The sequence below is a fragment of the Schistocerca nitens genome, chromosome 5 (assembly GCF_023898315.1).
Source record: "Schistocerca nitens isolate TAMUIC-IGC-003100 chromosome 5, iqSchNite1.1, whole genome shotgun sequence".
Taxonomy (NCBI): domain Eukaryota; kingdom Metazoa; phylum Arthropoda; class Insecta; order Orthoptera; family Acrididae; genus Schistocerca; species Schistocerca nitens.
Window position 1 is genome coordinate 578,666,159 of NC_064618.1, and position 14,145 is coordinate 578,680,303.

The following is a 14,145-nucleotide window of genomic DNA, read 5'->3' on the forward strand; positions in this document are numbered from 1 at the left end:
CAAGTGCCAGTCCGTGGCGCGTGATTCCAGTTGCGACGTGACAGTGCTCACTGCTCTCGCAGAAATATGACAGAGCGGCCGCCGCTCAAATTGGGAGAGTCGGCAGCGACAGACGCAAATGAGCCGAGCGCCACTGCACATGCGCGGCGCAGTTCCCGCCCGCGCCGGTCGGCCGTTACGTCAGCAATCAACCTGCGGCGACGCTCAGCTGTCTCGTTGACCGCAGCCACGCAGCCGCTGCAATGCATTTAAATGTTCCCATCGCGCGCCACGGCGTGTCCGTCACGTGTGGCGCGGATGAAATCATTCAGAGTCGCGGGTAGCCAGCGCGTCGCGCAACCGAAGTGGATGGCCGCGGAAGTGAGGAGGGAATGCTGACGCATGTCGCGCTCGTTGCAGGCGATTTCGCAGGTCGGTTGCTCACAAACGCACCGTGTGTCCCGGCATACGGCAATAACCACACTGTTCTCACACCAAACCCTAGCAAATGGAGTACCGCACAGCGTCTACAGCCACGTATACAGCACTCCGGAAACCAATCTACAGTGCGTAGTGGAGGATATTTCGTACCAATATTAGCGGTTTTTGGCAGGTCGTAGTTAAATGGTAAAGAGCATGAATCGTAAGAGTGGTGAGGCACTCATCATATCATATACGAACATTTTACACATTTATTTTGCCACAACGACTTTAAATATCCTACACAAGATACACAAGGCATATTATGTTCAAAAATGGTTCAGATGGCTTTGAGCACTATGGGACTTAACATCTATGGTCATCAGTCCCCTAGAACTGAGAACTACTTAAACCTAACTAACGTAAGGACAGCACACAACACCCAGCCATCACGAGGCAGAGAAAATCCCTGACCTCGCCGGGAATCGAACCCGGGAACCCGGGCGTGGAAAGCGAGAACGCTACCGCACGACCACGAGATGCGGGCGCATATTATGTAGATATAGGCAGAAGATCAGCTAAGCTATAATTTTAATGAAAACTATGAATGAACTGTTGAGTCTCTAATTTATTACTGTTGCGGTCACTTCTTTCGCACTTATTATTTCTTAGACATGACAGACAAATAATAAAAATTTTTGTGGAAATTGTAGCATAATTTTTCATTAATTGTTTCAGATGCAAAATCAATAGTTTAATCAAATATAAATCATTACCTTGTAAACGGTAACTTGAATACAATTGATTCTTTATAGACAAAATCAAAAATGCAATTTCATAAAATTTTGTGAATAAGTTAGGTAACAGGCAAAATAAAACATTTAACAGGAACAAATACATGGTAGTAATTATAATTTCAATAGTGAATTAATGCACTGGCTAATATTTATTCTCCAGACTGTTCATAGATACTGGTTCTATAACGTGTTTATCTGTAAATGACTCATTTGATCAGAACAAGGACGATACTAGTCTTACAGAGGCCAATGAACTTCCTACCAAACACGTTTCAGAAAAAGTTTTATCCGAAAATCAAATATTTTAGTACGACAACTATGGCACATATTTTCATAACCGTTTATCAGTAAAAAAGAAAAATGCCCTTTGTAACCGAGACCAAACAAATACCGGAAGATTCCGGTTATTCAGAACCAAGATACCGGTATCGGTTTTTCCCATCCCCAAGGGTGCCAGTGGGCGCTCTGTAACACGGGTGCTACCCGTGGTAGCACCCGTGTTACAGAGCGCTCACTGGTGCCGAGAGAAACCGGCTAGAGAGACAACAGTGAGTCTCCTGAACAAGAAACATTATGGAGGAATCTGGAAACACTTCCTGAGAAGCGGGCCTTGTGGATTTCTCTTCGAAGTCAATATTGCACGATATACAGACGAGTCTCTTTCCAGTAGTGAAGCGGAAGGGACGTGCGCGAGTTTGTTTGGCTAAACTCTGGTAAGAGCTCGCTGAAAATGTTCCTTATCCTGATCACGATGCTCGAACTGTCAAATAATTAATTGGGACAGGGCATGCTGCAATTAGTTCCGAATACTGCTTCCTCGTCAGGTCCGCACCGTTAATACATCGGTAATGCTTCTGCAACTTTAGATGGGGCCTAGCCAATTTTTAAACTTTAATTTTCCGCCTAACTCCACATATTTGGCAAAAACATAGTCCAAGTTCAGATTAAACACTGTGTTCTTTCGTGGTTTTCGTCCTCGTTCCATAACTTATGTTCCTCTGTGCTGAGTGACAACGTGACAACCAGCGTCATAAAATTTAGTTTCGATACATTGCACGCACTTACCAGCACTGTCCTTTGAAACGCATATAAAAAATTCGTATCATAATAAATTGTTATGTATGCTGCATTGCAGTTTATTTGATGTTATTGAGTTATTTAGGTTGCAATGTCCTACCTCATCTATCATTATTTAGTATTTTACTGTCGCGTTGTCTAGGATTACATTCGATGGTATTCAAACATGGATATCGTAGTGGTAGAAATATACTGACATTATTACATGAATAAATGCGTTGTTTCCGTCTGTTGCTTTACAAGTGATGCAATGTTGTAAAACACGCATTATTTGGGTTGGCGTCGTGATTACAGTACTTGGCGATTCGTGTTATAGGAATAAGTGCTGCGAAAAGTTTTAATGTAAAATTGGTAGAGAATTATTTTATGAATAAACTACGTTTACCGCTGTTAAAATGTTAATTGCAATTCTCTCATCCCCTGCAGTTCTTTTACCTACGCGTACTTTATTCTTCGCACTTCCTGTTTCTTGAATTTTTCTTTATACTGTGTTCAGAGACAGTTAGTGACGGCTTGGTACGGTCAGGATATCTTTTAGTCTACAACCTCACTACTCCTCTAACAATTTGACGTCATTCACCCCAGACAACGACTAAATACATCTTTTTGACTGTCGTATAAATTGTGGCACTGAACAGCTTCACAAAGCAAGTTGTCCGATCATTACCAAGCCAGATCAAAGACACAGGCTCAAACACAGAGGTAAACAAATGAACCGTGCCTGACTTAGGTGTCTGTATACGTTTTTACACTAGGGCAGCCGTTTGTGGTACTTATTCTCCCGACTGTGGGAGGGTGGTTTGCGTCGCTGTTATTTGGTTACTACTCGAACAGATCCACAAGTGATATGTCGTTGAAATCCTCTTCAAAGTTTCTTTTCAGTGATAGAAATAAAGTATATATCTCGATTTAAATAATACCAAGCCTGTGTCAAAATTCTGCAGTCATAATCGTTTAAACTTAATTGCCTATGTCAGAAAGTTCTCCTTGTTGTCCGCTATTTTTCCAGTTGAGTCATCAGGCTTCTGATTGACTTGATGGGTCCCACAAAGAATTCCTTCCCTGTATCAACCTTTTCATCTCAGAGTAGCAATTGCACACTACGTCCTCCATAGTTTCTACCCTCTACAGCTCCCTTTAGAACCATGGAAGTTACTCCCTGATGTCTTAACACATATTCTATTATCCTGACCCTTCCTCTTGTCAGTGTTTTCCATAAATTCCTTTCCTCACCGATTCCGCAGAGAACCTCCTCGCTCCTAACCTTATTAGGTCACAAAATTTTCAACATTCTCCTGCAGCATTGAAACCCAAATGTTTCAACTGTCGTCTTTTCTGATTTTCAAACAGACCGTGTTTCACTACCATACAATGCTCTGCCCTAAACTTACATTCTCAAAAAATTCATCCCCAAATTAAGCCCTAAGTTTGATACTAGAACAGTTCTCTTGGCCAGGAATGACCTTGTTGTCTCTGCTAGTCTGCTTTTTACTTCCTCCTTGCTCCATCTATCATGGGTTATTTTACTTCCTGGGTAAGAGGTCCCCAATGCTGAAGCTAAGTTTCTCGCTATTCTCATTTCTGGTACTTCTCATTACTTTCGTCTTTCTTCGATTTACTCTGAATCCACACTCTGTATTCATTACACTGTTCATTCCATTCAACACTTCCTGTAATTCTTCTTCACTTTCACTGACAATAGCAACGTCATCAGAGAACCTTATCATTGATATCCTTTCACGTTCAATTTAAATCCCACTCTGGTACCTTTTTTTTATTTCCTTCATTGCTTCTGAGATGTATAGATTGAACGCTTCACTTCCAGTCTTATTGTTCCCTTTTCGTACTTGAACATGTTGCGTCATCCATCTTTCCCTATAGCGTACCCCTATTTTTCTCAGCATTTCGAACATTTTGCACCATTTGACATTGTCGTACGCTTTTCGAGGTCGACAAATCACATTAACATTTCTTGCTTTTGCTTCGGTGTTGCTTCCATTATCAGCCCAAACGTGACAACAGCCTCTCTGGTTCTTTTTCCTTTACTAACGTCAAATGATAGTCATCTAAGAGATCTTCAAATGTTTCCATTCTTCTGTATGTAATTCTCGTCAGTAACTTGGATGCAGCAACTATTAATATGGTTGTGCGATAATTTTCGCAATTATCAGCTCTTGCGATCATGAGATTAGTGTAGAATTATGTGGATGACGTTTTTGCAGAAAAATTCTACACACCAACGTGAATAGTCGTGTTTTGGCAGTTCCGCCAATGATTTTAGAAATTCCGATGGAATGGTATCTATTCCTTCTCCTCATTTGAACATAAGTCGTCTAAAGGTCTTTTTAATTCGGATTCTAATACCAGATCTCATATGTCTTCCCTGTCGACTTCTCTTTCTTCTTCCATCACGTTATTAGACCTATGTACTCTTTCCATCTATGCGCTCCATCCTCGGTATTGTCCGCCCCCAGTGGCTAAGTGGTCAACACGACATAATGTCAATCCTAAGGGCCCGGGTTCAATAACCGGCTGGGCCGGAGATTTTCTTCGCTCAGGGAGTGGGTGTTGTATTGTCCTTATCATAATCATTTCATCCCCATCGACGCGCACGTCGCCGAAGTAGCGTCAAATCGAAAGACTTGCATCCGGCGAACGGTCTACCCGACGGGAGGTCCTAGTCACACGACATTTACATTTATCCTCGGCATTTAAGAAGGAAACAATGATTGTGCACTTAATATTACAGCCCTTGCTTTTAATTTCACCAAAATTTGATTTGACTTTTCTGTATGCTGAGACAGTCCTTCCGACAATCATTTCTTTCTCGAGTTCTTCACATTTTTTATGCAGCCTGCCATGATCATACTTCTGATATTCGTAGAACGTTACCCTTTCGCTAGTTATTCATTCTTTTTCTCGTGTTTACCTACCGCTTGACAGCGCTCTCCCAGAGATGCGAATGGGGACGAGTTCGGAATCTTTTATCGATGGAGGGACCATCATAACACAGGCCACTTATCCTGTGGATGCTTATCATGCGTTTTTAATGCAGTGAGGTTGCTGTCGCCTTCTGCATCCTCATACCGCTGATCATTGCCGATCCTTCAGTCGCTTAGGGGCAGTTTCCTACATCAAGGACAAGAGGGTGCCTTGAACCTCTGCTGCCCCGCCTCTTTGACAAGACCGTTGGCAGAATGAGGGTGAGTTCTTATAGCGGAAATCTTCGGCAGCTATTGCAGATGATATTAATTCAAAATTTAATTAGTGGCATGGCTTGAAGGCGGGACCGAGGACTCTTTGAATACTAACCAAGGACGCTACCGGTACACCGTGATTACGGATCCTCCAAATAATTTAGCATGACTCATCACTCCAAATCGCTCATTTCTAGTCATCCTGTAGTGTGGCGTCTCTCTTTACACCACCTCAAGCATCGCCTATCACTGAGCACAGCACTGACTGCAGAGCTCCTCGATCACTGCACACCATTGTTGTTTACTTCCTACACACAGTCGCTGTTCTAACTGAACTGCTGTTGGCACTTTGGAACTAATGAGTCCTTCTTTCCGCTGATTTCATGCAATTTTTTATAGCCATCCTCTACGGTGCTTCACAGTCCCTCTCCAGCAGTACGTGAACACTGCCTTGTCTTGGTTTAGCCGTAGTTATTCCTTTGCGTTTACGCTTATCACATCACAGAACAGTCTAACTTCGCTGCATTTATAAGGGTTGAAATGTCCCTGATGGATTTGTTCTCCAGGTACCATCCAACGACTCGTTACAGTTCGAATAAATGAGCTCTCCTGACAGACCCCCATTCTGCTGTTACTGCTCCTCTACTGACAGCACAGAATTTCCTGCCTTCTTTTATACTAGCGGGTCCGCCTCTCGTGATTAATGGTAAATTCCAAACTATATAGGTGTGTCCGGATACTTCGGATCAGATAGTTTATTCATATAATTATGACGGAAGTTGATATCTGAGCTAAATAGCCTTCAAAACTTATTACATTTCACTTTCAGAGAGAGGAATGGTCGATGCAGGGGAAATAAGTAGCAATGGAAACTAGATCAAACGATGAAGGTATTCTCAGTTCACGTCTCTTGTAAATTCTACGGAATTTAAACAGAAATATGAAAATACATTAACGTTTTATCCAGTTGGATGCAAAATTTTAAAGCCTCATTGCGAACTGACTCTCGCTTCTTCTTAAGTGTCGAAAAGTTCTAAAGTCACTCATAATACACTTGTTCATTTGCTCGACAGTGACAATAAAGTAAGTTGTTATCACATACTCTAAAATGAAGTATTTTGTATGTTAGTTTATAAGAAACTGATTACCTTAGCAAGTTTGTAAAATTAGATAAATTATTTATTATTTGAAAATATCACAGTTTCCTGCCAAATTGTTGTTCAGCTACTTAGGAAAACAAACGAAATAAGACAGTTCTTCAAAGATTTTTTCCATGATAATGATACAATCAAAGGATAAATAAGTTTCTAAAGATAAAAAGGTATTATATTATATAGTTCTTCCGAAAATATTACACTCTAAGACAAGAAAAACCAAGACTGGCGAAGGTATTATGTGAATGGGACCGAAATTGGTAGGTACGATGTACATGTACAAACAGACAAATAAGTACAATTTCAGAAAAATCGGATGGTTTATTGAAGAGTAAGGTCTTCACAAGTAGAGTCAACAATGCGTTCGCCCACCTTTGGTATTTATTGGTAGACTTGCAGGATTTGCTCCTGAGAGATACCGTGCCAAATTCAGTCCAACTGGCGCGTTAGATCGTCAAAATCTCGAGATGGTTCAAGGGCTCTGCCAATAATGCTTTAAACGTTCTCGATCTGGGAGAGATCCGGAGACATTGTTGACCAAGTTAGGGTTTGGCAAGCACGAAGTAACAAAAACTCTCGCCGTGTACAGGTTGGCATTATCTTGGTAAAATGTAAGCACAGGATGGCTTGCCATAAAGCGCAACAAAACGGGCGTAGAATATTGCAGACGTACCGCTGTACTGTAAGGGTGCCACGGAAGACAACCAAAGCGGTCCTGCTATGAAATGAAATTTCAGCCCGGGTGTCGCGCCGTATGGCGGGCGGCATTCACACCGATATCCCATCGCAGTCTGAGTCGTATCCAAACATGTCTCCGAGGGTCATCGTGGCTCAGCTCGAAGCAGGACACCTCACTGAGGACAGTTCTACTCCTGGCCGAAAATGTGTCTGGAGACGCTATTGGTAGTGGTTGGATACCTACCTGACCGTCACCCGCTATACGTACAGCCCGACAACTAGGAGTGATGGGCTGAGGTGCCGTTTTTTTTCAATTTTTTGTTGTCATCCGCGGCTCCCTTGCAACACAGCGGTACGTCGACGGTATTCTACTCCCAGTTCTGTTGCTATTCATGGCAACCAGTTCTAGGCTAACATTTCAGCAAGAGAATGCTCTCCTGCCCACGGCGACAGTCTCTATTGCTTCTCTTCGCGGTTGCCAAACCTTACCTTGGCCGGCCAGGTCGCCAGATCAGTTGAGAATGTTTGGAGCATTTTTGGCAGAGTCCTCCAACCATCTTGGGATTTTTGACCATCTAACATAAAATTGGTCAGAATTTGGCATGCTATCCCTCAGAAGGTCATCCGACAACTATATCAGTCAATGCCAAGCCAAATAGCTACTTGCATAAGGGGCAGAGACGAACCACCGTGTTACAGTCTTGCTCTTTTCCTTGAAGAAATTATTCAATTTTTCTGAAGTTGTATTCATCTGTTTGTGTATATATGTACATCACATCTACTTAGTTCCGTCCCATTCGGACAATTACTTCGTGGTGCGTCGTTTGGTACTACCATTAGTTTCAGTTTGTGCAATAAGTTCACTGAAACGATGATGTTGATGATGTTTGGTTTATGGGGCGCTCAACTGCGCTGTCATCAGTGCCCGTACACGTACCCAATCTGTACACAGTCCAGTGTAGCCACTTAACATGAATGATGATGGAATGATGAAGACAACACAAACACCCAGTCCCCGGGCAGAGAAAATCTCCAACACGGCCTGGAATCGAACCCGGGACCTCCAGATCCTGAGGTAGCAACGCTAACCACTAGATCACGAGCTGTGGACTCACGGAAACGAAAACATAATGTTTTTTAATGAATGAGAGTCTTAATACAACAGTATTAATGACTGATGAGAAGTCAGCGAGTGAAACAAAAGCATTATCTCCTGTTCCCAAAGGAAGCGTTATAGGCACTCCGCAATTTCCAGTCTGTATAAACGATCTGGTGGACAATGGGAACAGTCCTCGTAGATTGTTTGGCGGTGATACCGTCGTTTATGCTCTAGTAGAATATTCAGAAGACCGATAGGAATTACATGGTGACTTAGACAAGGCTCTGTAAGGTGGTAAAGTGGCAATTGTCCATGAACAGTAAAAAATGTGAAAGCCTCCAAATAGTTCCTAAAAAAATACCCATTAAATTTCGATTACACGATAAATAAACAGTTTGAAAAATTACTGATCCCACTAGATCTTGGAAACATCGTACAGAAAATATTATGGGGAAGTGAACCAGGGACTGCGTTTTATTGGCAGAACATTTAGAAGATACAGGTACTGAAATGACTGCCTACATTACTCTTGTCAATCCTCTACTACAGTATTTCTGGGCGGTATGAGATCCTTATCAGACAGTACTGACGGAGGACATCGAAAAAGTTCTAAGAACGGCAACTTGTTTTGTATTATCTTGAAATAGGATAAAACTGATCAGCATTTAACGTCCCGTAGACAGCGTGGTATTGGGGGCGGGAAAAAGCGGACAGAATGTAATGGATATGATAGGCGAATCATTAAAACAAAGGCGTTTTCCTTTACAGTGAGATCTTTTGACAACATTTCAGTTACAATCTTTGTTCTCCGAGTGCGAAAATATTTTGTTGACTCCCATCTATATACTGAGAAATTACCACAGTAATAAGAGAAATCAAAGTTCTCAGGGAGAGATTTACGTGTTAATTTTTCTCGCGTGCTATTCGAGTGTGGAAAGGTCGAGAAATGGTATGAAAGTGTATGTCTGCAGGCTTTCGTGGCCGTCGTCACTGAAGTTAAAATCTTCTGGGTTATTAGGCCACGTCATGTTTCTTCTAAAATGTTCAACGTTTCGACCCTCCTGCTGGGATCTTCCCCAGGATCTTTTGGTGTCCACTACTGCTAGCAGCTAGAAGAAACATGACGCGGCCTAATAACCCAGAAAATTTTAACTTCGGTATGAAAGCGGTTTTGTGAATCCTCTACCAAGCACTTTGATGTGAACTGCAAGATAATGATGTAGATGTAGATATGCTTCGTCTTAAAAGCTTTCAAATGCTACACCGTCCGAGATTCACGCTCTCGTAGACCTAATGGGAATCGGTTCCACAAACAAGCCAACTGCTCTCGCAAGAGCGAACCTCACGTCATCAAATTTCTGGTCGGTATTACGTTACACCTACGTAAAAAGTACATGGTTCATAAGCAATGCACGCGTCCAATGAAATCACACATTATTTGCAATTTCAACAGCACTGGACGTTGATTTATGGCTCGGCGCGCTGCAAATTACATTTAATTTCTCTGTACGGAATATGTGTAGCTGTATAATTAAATCGTTTCGCTTCCTATTGACAGTGAGCAAAATGGAGGCCGTAACGCATTTCAATCCGCAAATGTAATGAAACATAAAACCTGTTTAGCGAGCCAAACCCAATGGACGCTACCTTTCCCAAATATAGCACCTTCAACAGCCAACTGTGAAGTTTTGAATTTACGATGATATGCAGTACAGAATGCAAAACACACAACAAATTGTATTCTGTTTAGAATCTGTTTACTCAGCAATATTGTGTGAGACGTAAACATTCACAGATTACAAAGAGAAAATCAGTGCAGAAAACATAAAGTAACGACTCTTGTTGTGTTTCTTAAATGAAGACACACACACCTCTAAATATTTGAACATTTATATAAATTCTTGTAGTATTTTAGCATCGGCACAGCCATAGCGATGAGATTTCATTGTAAATTCAGCCTAATTAACATACCACATCAGCTCAAAATATTTCGATACTGGCTGAATAAAAACAGAGAGACATAAAGATATATCTATGGATTTTCATATAGCTCTTTGAAAGTGTCCCCAGCAGAGTTCAAGTCATCGCACAGAGAAGGGTGGACACAATCCACACTTATGGCCACTAATAACATCCTGATACTTTCGATGCTACGAACACTTTTCTTTCGTGTACCGTATGTTGATCATTCCAGGGAAAACATGGCCACGTTGAATTTAGGCATTCTCTGCTTAAATAAAGATAAAGGCACCATAGCAATTTTCACCATCCACGGATAAATTTTCCTTGTGCGAAGAGTATATACATTTGAACAAACACAACACTGCTGCATTCGACAACCGTGTGAATAAACTATTCCTCAGATCAATTTGCCTTTAATTCATTTATTGTGTCACTTGAACCAAGCTGAATGCTCCATAGTCTGTGAGCTTCTTTGACTGCTAATGTAAACGTCCTGGATGTTTGGTTCTATCCAGAAACTGTTTCGATATTGAATACCATTCCAGTATCAACAACCATACTTAAGACATACATGTCCATGCCACAAACACAAACACAATAAGTAATTCGGTATATAAAGGGGATGAAAACAATAATAATAAAGTTATATAAGTGAAAGTATAATGCGGAGAGATATGGAAGAAGGAATGAGAAAGAAGAAAGATTTCTTGATTTCTGCACTAAATTTAACTTGCAGTGATGAACACAGTGTTCAAAAATCACAAAAGAAGGATGCATACTTGGAAAAGACCAGGAAACAGAAGAAGTTAACAGATGAATCACATCATGCTGCAACAGAGATTCTGAAATCATAAATTGGACTGTAATGCGTAACCAGGAGCAGATACAAACTCAGATCGTAATTTAGTAATTATGAAGGTTAGCCAGAAGTAAAGAGAAATGTCAGGAAAAGTCAACGAACAAAGAAGTGGGATTCTAAGGTACTCATGAATGAGGGTATGTGATCAGAATCTGTTTATGCAGCAATACAGTATGGGATACTGAGGTACTGACGAATAATGGTATGTGATCATAATCCTAGTTGGTGCTTATACAGCTGTAATGAATACCAAGGCAGGTATTTTATTATTTCGCTCGAGAGGGAATGGACAGATTTGGAAAGGGAGAATGGGTAAATAAAGAAGTTGAACCGGCATACATGGGTATAAGAAATGTTACGGCGAAGAAAATGGGTGTAAAGGGAGAAGAACTTTAGTTTGTCGAGGAAAGAAGGTAATGTTCAGGAAAAGGAAGCAGGACATCAATATAAGTCCAGGGAAGCTAAAAACACATAGCGAAATAGACGTCGAACTGACAGGTTCAGTAAAATGAAAAATTAAAATTTGAGTTTTATAAATAAAGCATTAAGAATCTTAATGGAAGTACGATGTTCAACGCTTATGAGAAAGAGGACAGATGGAAAGTGTACCGTGAAGGCCTGTAGGAGACGAAGGAACTGTCTGATAATTCGGTAGAAAAGATGTGGGTATCAAATCGGACATATTGGTTTTGGAGATTGGCTAGCTTTGGAATTTTTACTATCATTCGCACTAGATAGTTCGTCACCACAGGCAAAAACGTGCCAGATTTATCACACAATCAGCTTGTCAGTTCATGCACGTAAGTTGCTGATCACAGTAATACAGAAAAGAATAATAGAGAACTGAGGAACTTTTAGTGAGAATCAGTTTGGCGTTTGAATGGAGAAACGGCCAGAGAGACAGTTTTGAGGTTGCAAAAATGGTTCAAATGGCTCTAAGCACTATGGGACTTAACATTTGAGTCCCCTAGACTTAGAACTAATTGAACCTAACCAACCTAAGGACATCACACACATCCATACCCGAGGCAGGATTCGAACCGTAGCAGCAGCGCGTTTCCTGACTGAAGCGCTTAGAACCGTTCGGCCAATCTGAGGTTGCACTTTATATAAGATCCTGACTTAAAGAAAACTCAAAATGCTTTCGTAGGATTAGTCGGCCTGAAAAAGGCTTTCGTCGAGATAAAATCGTGCAAGATATTTGAATTACACAAAAGAAAATAGGTGTATACTACAGGGGAAGGCGGGCAACATTCAACTTACGTAAGAACAAAGACTCAATATTAAGAATGTAAAGTGCTAGAATTATAAAACGTACAAATTAGAATTGCAGTGCCCTGTACTGTGCAAGTTATATATCCAAGAAATAATAAAGGAAATAAAAGAAAGGTTCAGAATTTGGATTGCATGATAGCAGGTCAACGTTAAGATTCACAGAAGACATTGCTATCCTCTATGAAACTGAGAAGAATAACAGGATCTCTTGAATGGATGTCTAGTTAGCATAAAACATGGGTTGAGAGTAAAAGAAAGGAAGAACGTACTATTACAGAACGACAAAAATGAGATTAACTACAAACTTAATATCAAAATGGGGACCTCGAAAGGTAATTAATACACAATGGACGAAGGAGAGAGTACATATGCAGTAGGATAGGTAAAGGCAAAAAGCTCATTCCTCGCCAAAGGAAATTTGCTAACATCAAAAATAGCAAATAATATAATAAAAAATTATAATATTTCAGGAGTAGCATTGAATAAAAGAGAATCATAGACGCCGAGAAAACCGGAAGTGAAGACAAACGAATATTTTGAGATGCTCAGCTACAGAAGGACACTGAAAATTAAGTGGAAGAATGATAAAAGAAACGAAGATATTCTCTGCCCATTCGGTGACGGAAAGGCTGTATGGTCAACAGCAAATGTAGAACGGAACATAACTATTCGCTGCTTTCTATATGTTCAAAGTAGGTCGTACAGTACATTCAACACATCGAATATTCCCTACATAATAGTTTTGTTTTCAGTTTTTAGCTGTAGGAATGTAATGGTTCAAATGGCTCTGACCACTATGGGACTTAACTTCTGAGTCATCAGTCCCCTAGAGCTTAGAACTACTTATACCTAACTAACCTAAGGACATCACACACATCCATGCCCGAGGCAGGATTCGAACCTGCGACTGCTGCGGCCGAGCGGTTCCAGACTGTAGCGCCTAGAACCGCTCGGCCACTCCGGCCCGCAGGAATGTAGTACTAATTATAGTGGTTCACCCAATATAATTTAAGAATAATTATAAAATAAATTCCGAGTTTATTAGGAAGAAATCGAAATTCAAATAACCAGTTGCTTTCAGTGTTTGAGCTAGGTGGGATTTCTTGGAAACCGATCGCTTTGCGACTCCAGACTCCATCGGTATGCAAGTATGCAGGATGACAAGCACAAGCAAAAAAAAAAAAAAAAAAAAAACAACGTTCCACGTAAACAAAAACCATATTTTCAATGAGATTAGTTCCAATTCTGTGCCTAATTGAGTTAATATCATCTCGCTTTCTGTGCCATATGAATCGAATTCACGTCATTTGGAGCTAACAGACTTCATTATTAATTGCATAGTTTGATGATCGAGTCACTGACAGTGTCTGTGCTATGAAAAACTAACGCTTCCGATTTATACATTTGTAGCGTATTCTTAACCTTTATTTGTACTTTTGTGTTGTACCATGCCATGTAGATCTACCACTGGAGTAAATTTTATGTTAGCCAACATATATCCAAGTTACTGGTACACACTGTTGGCGTAAGGTTGCCTGGGATTGGAAGGATCGGGCGAAATAAGGGCTGAACATCATTCGTACGAAGAGTTTCATTAACATTTGCCAGCAAAATAATTTTATTCGTTAGGCCAACAGGACCTTGACAT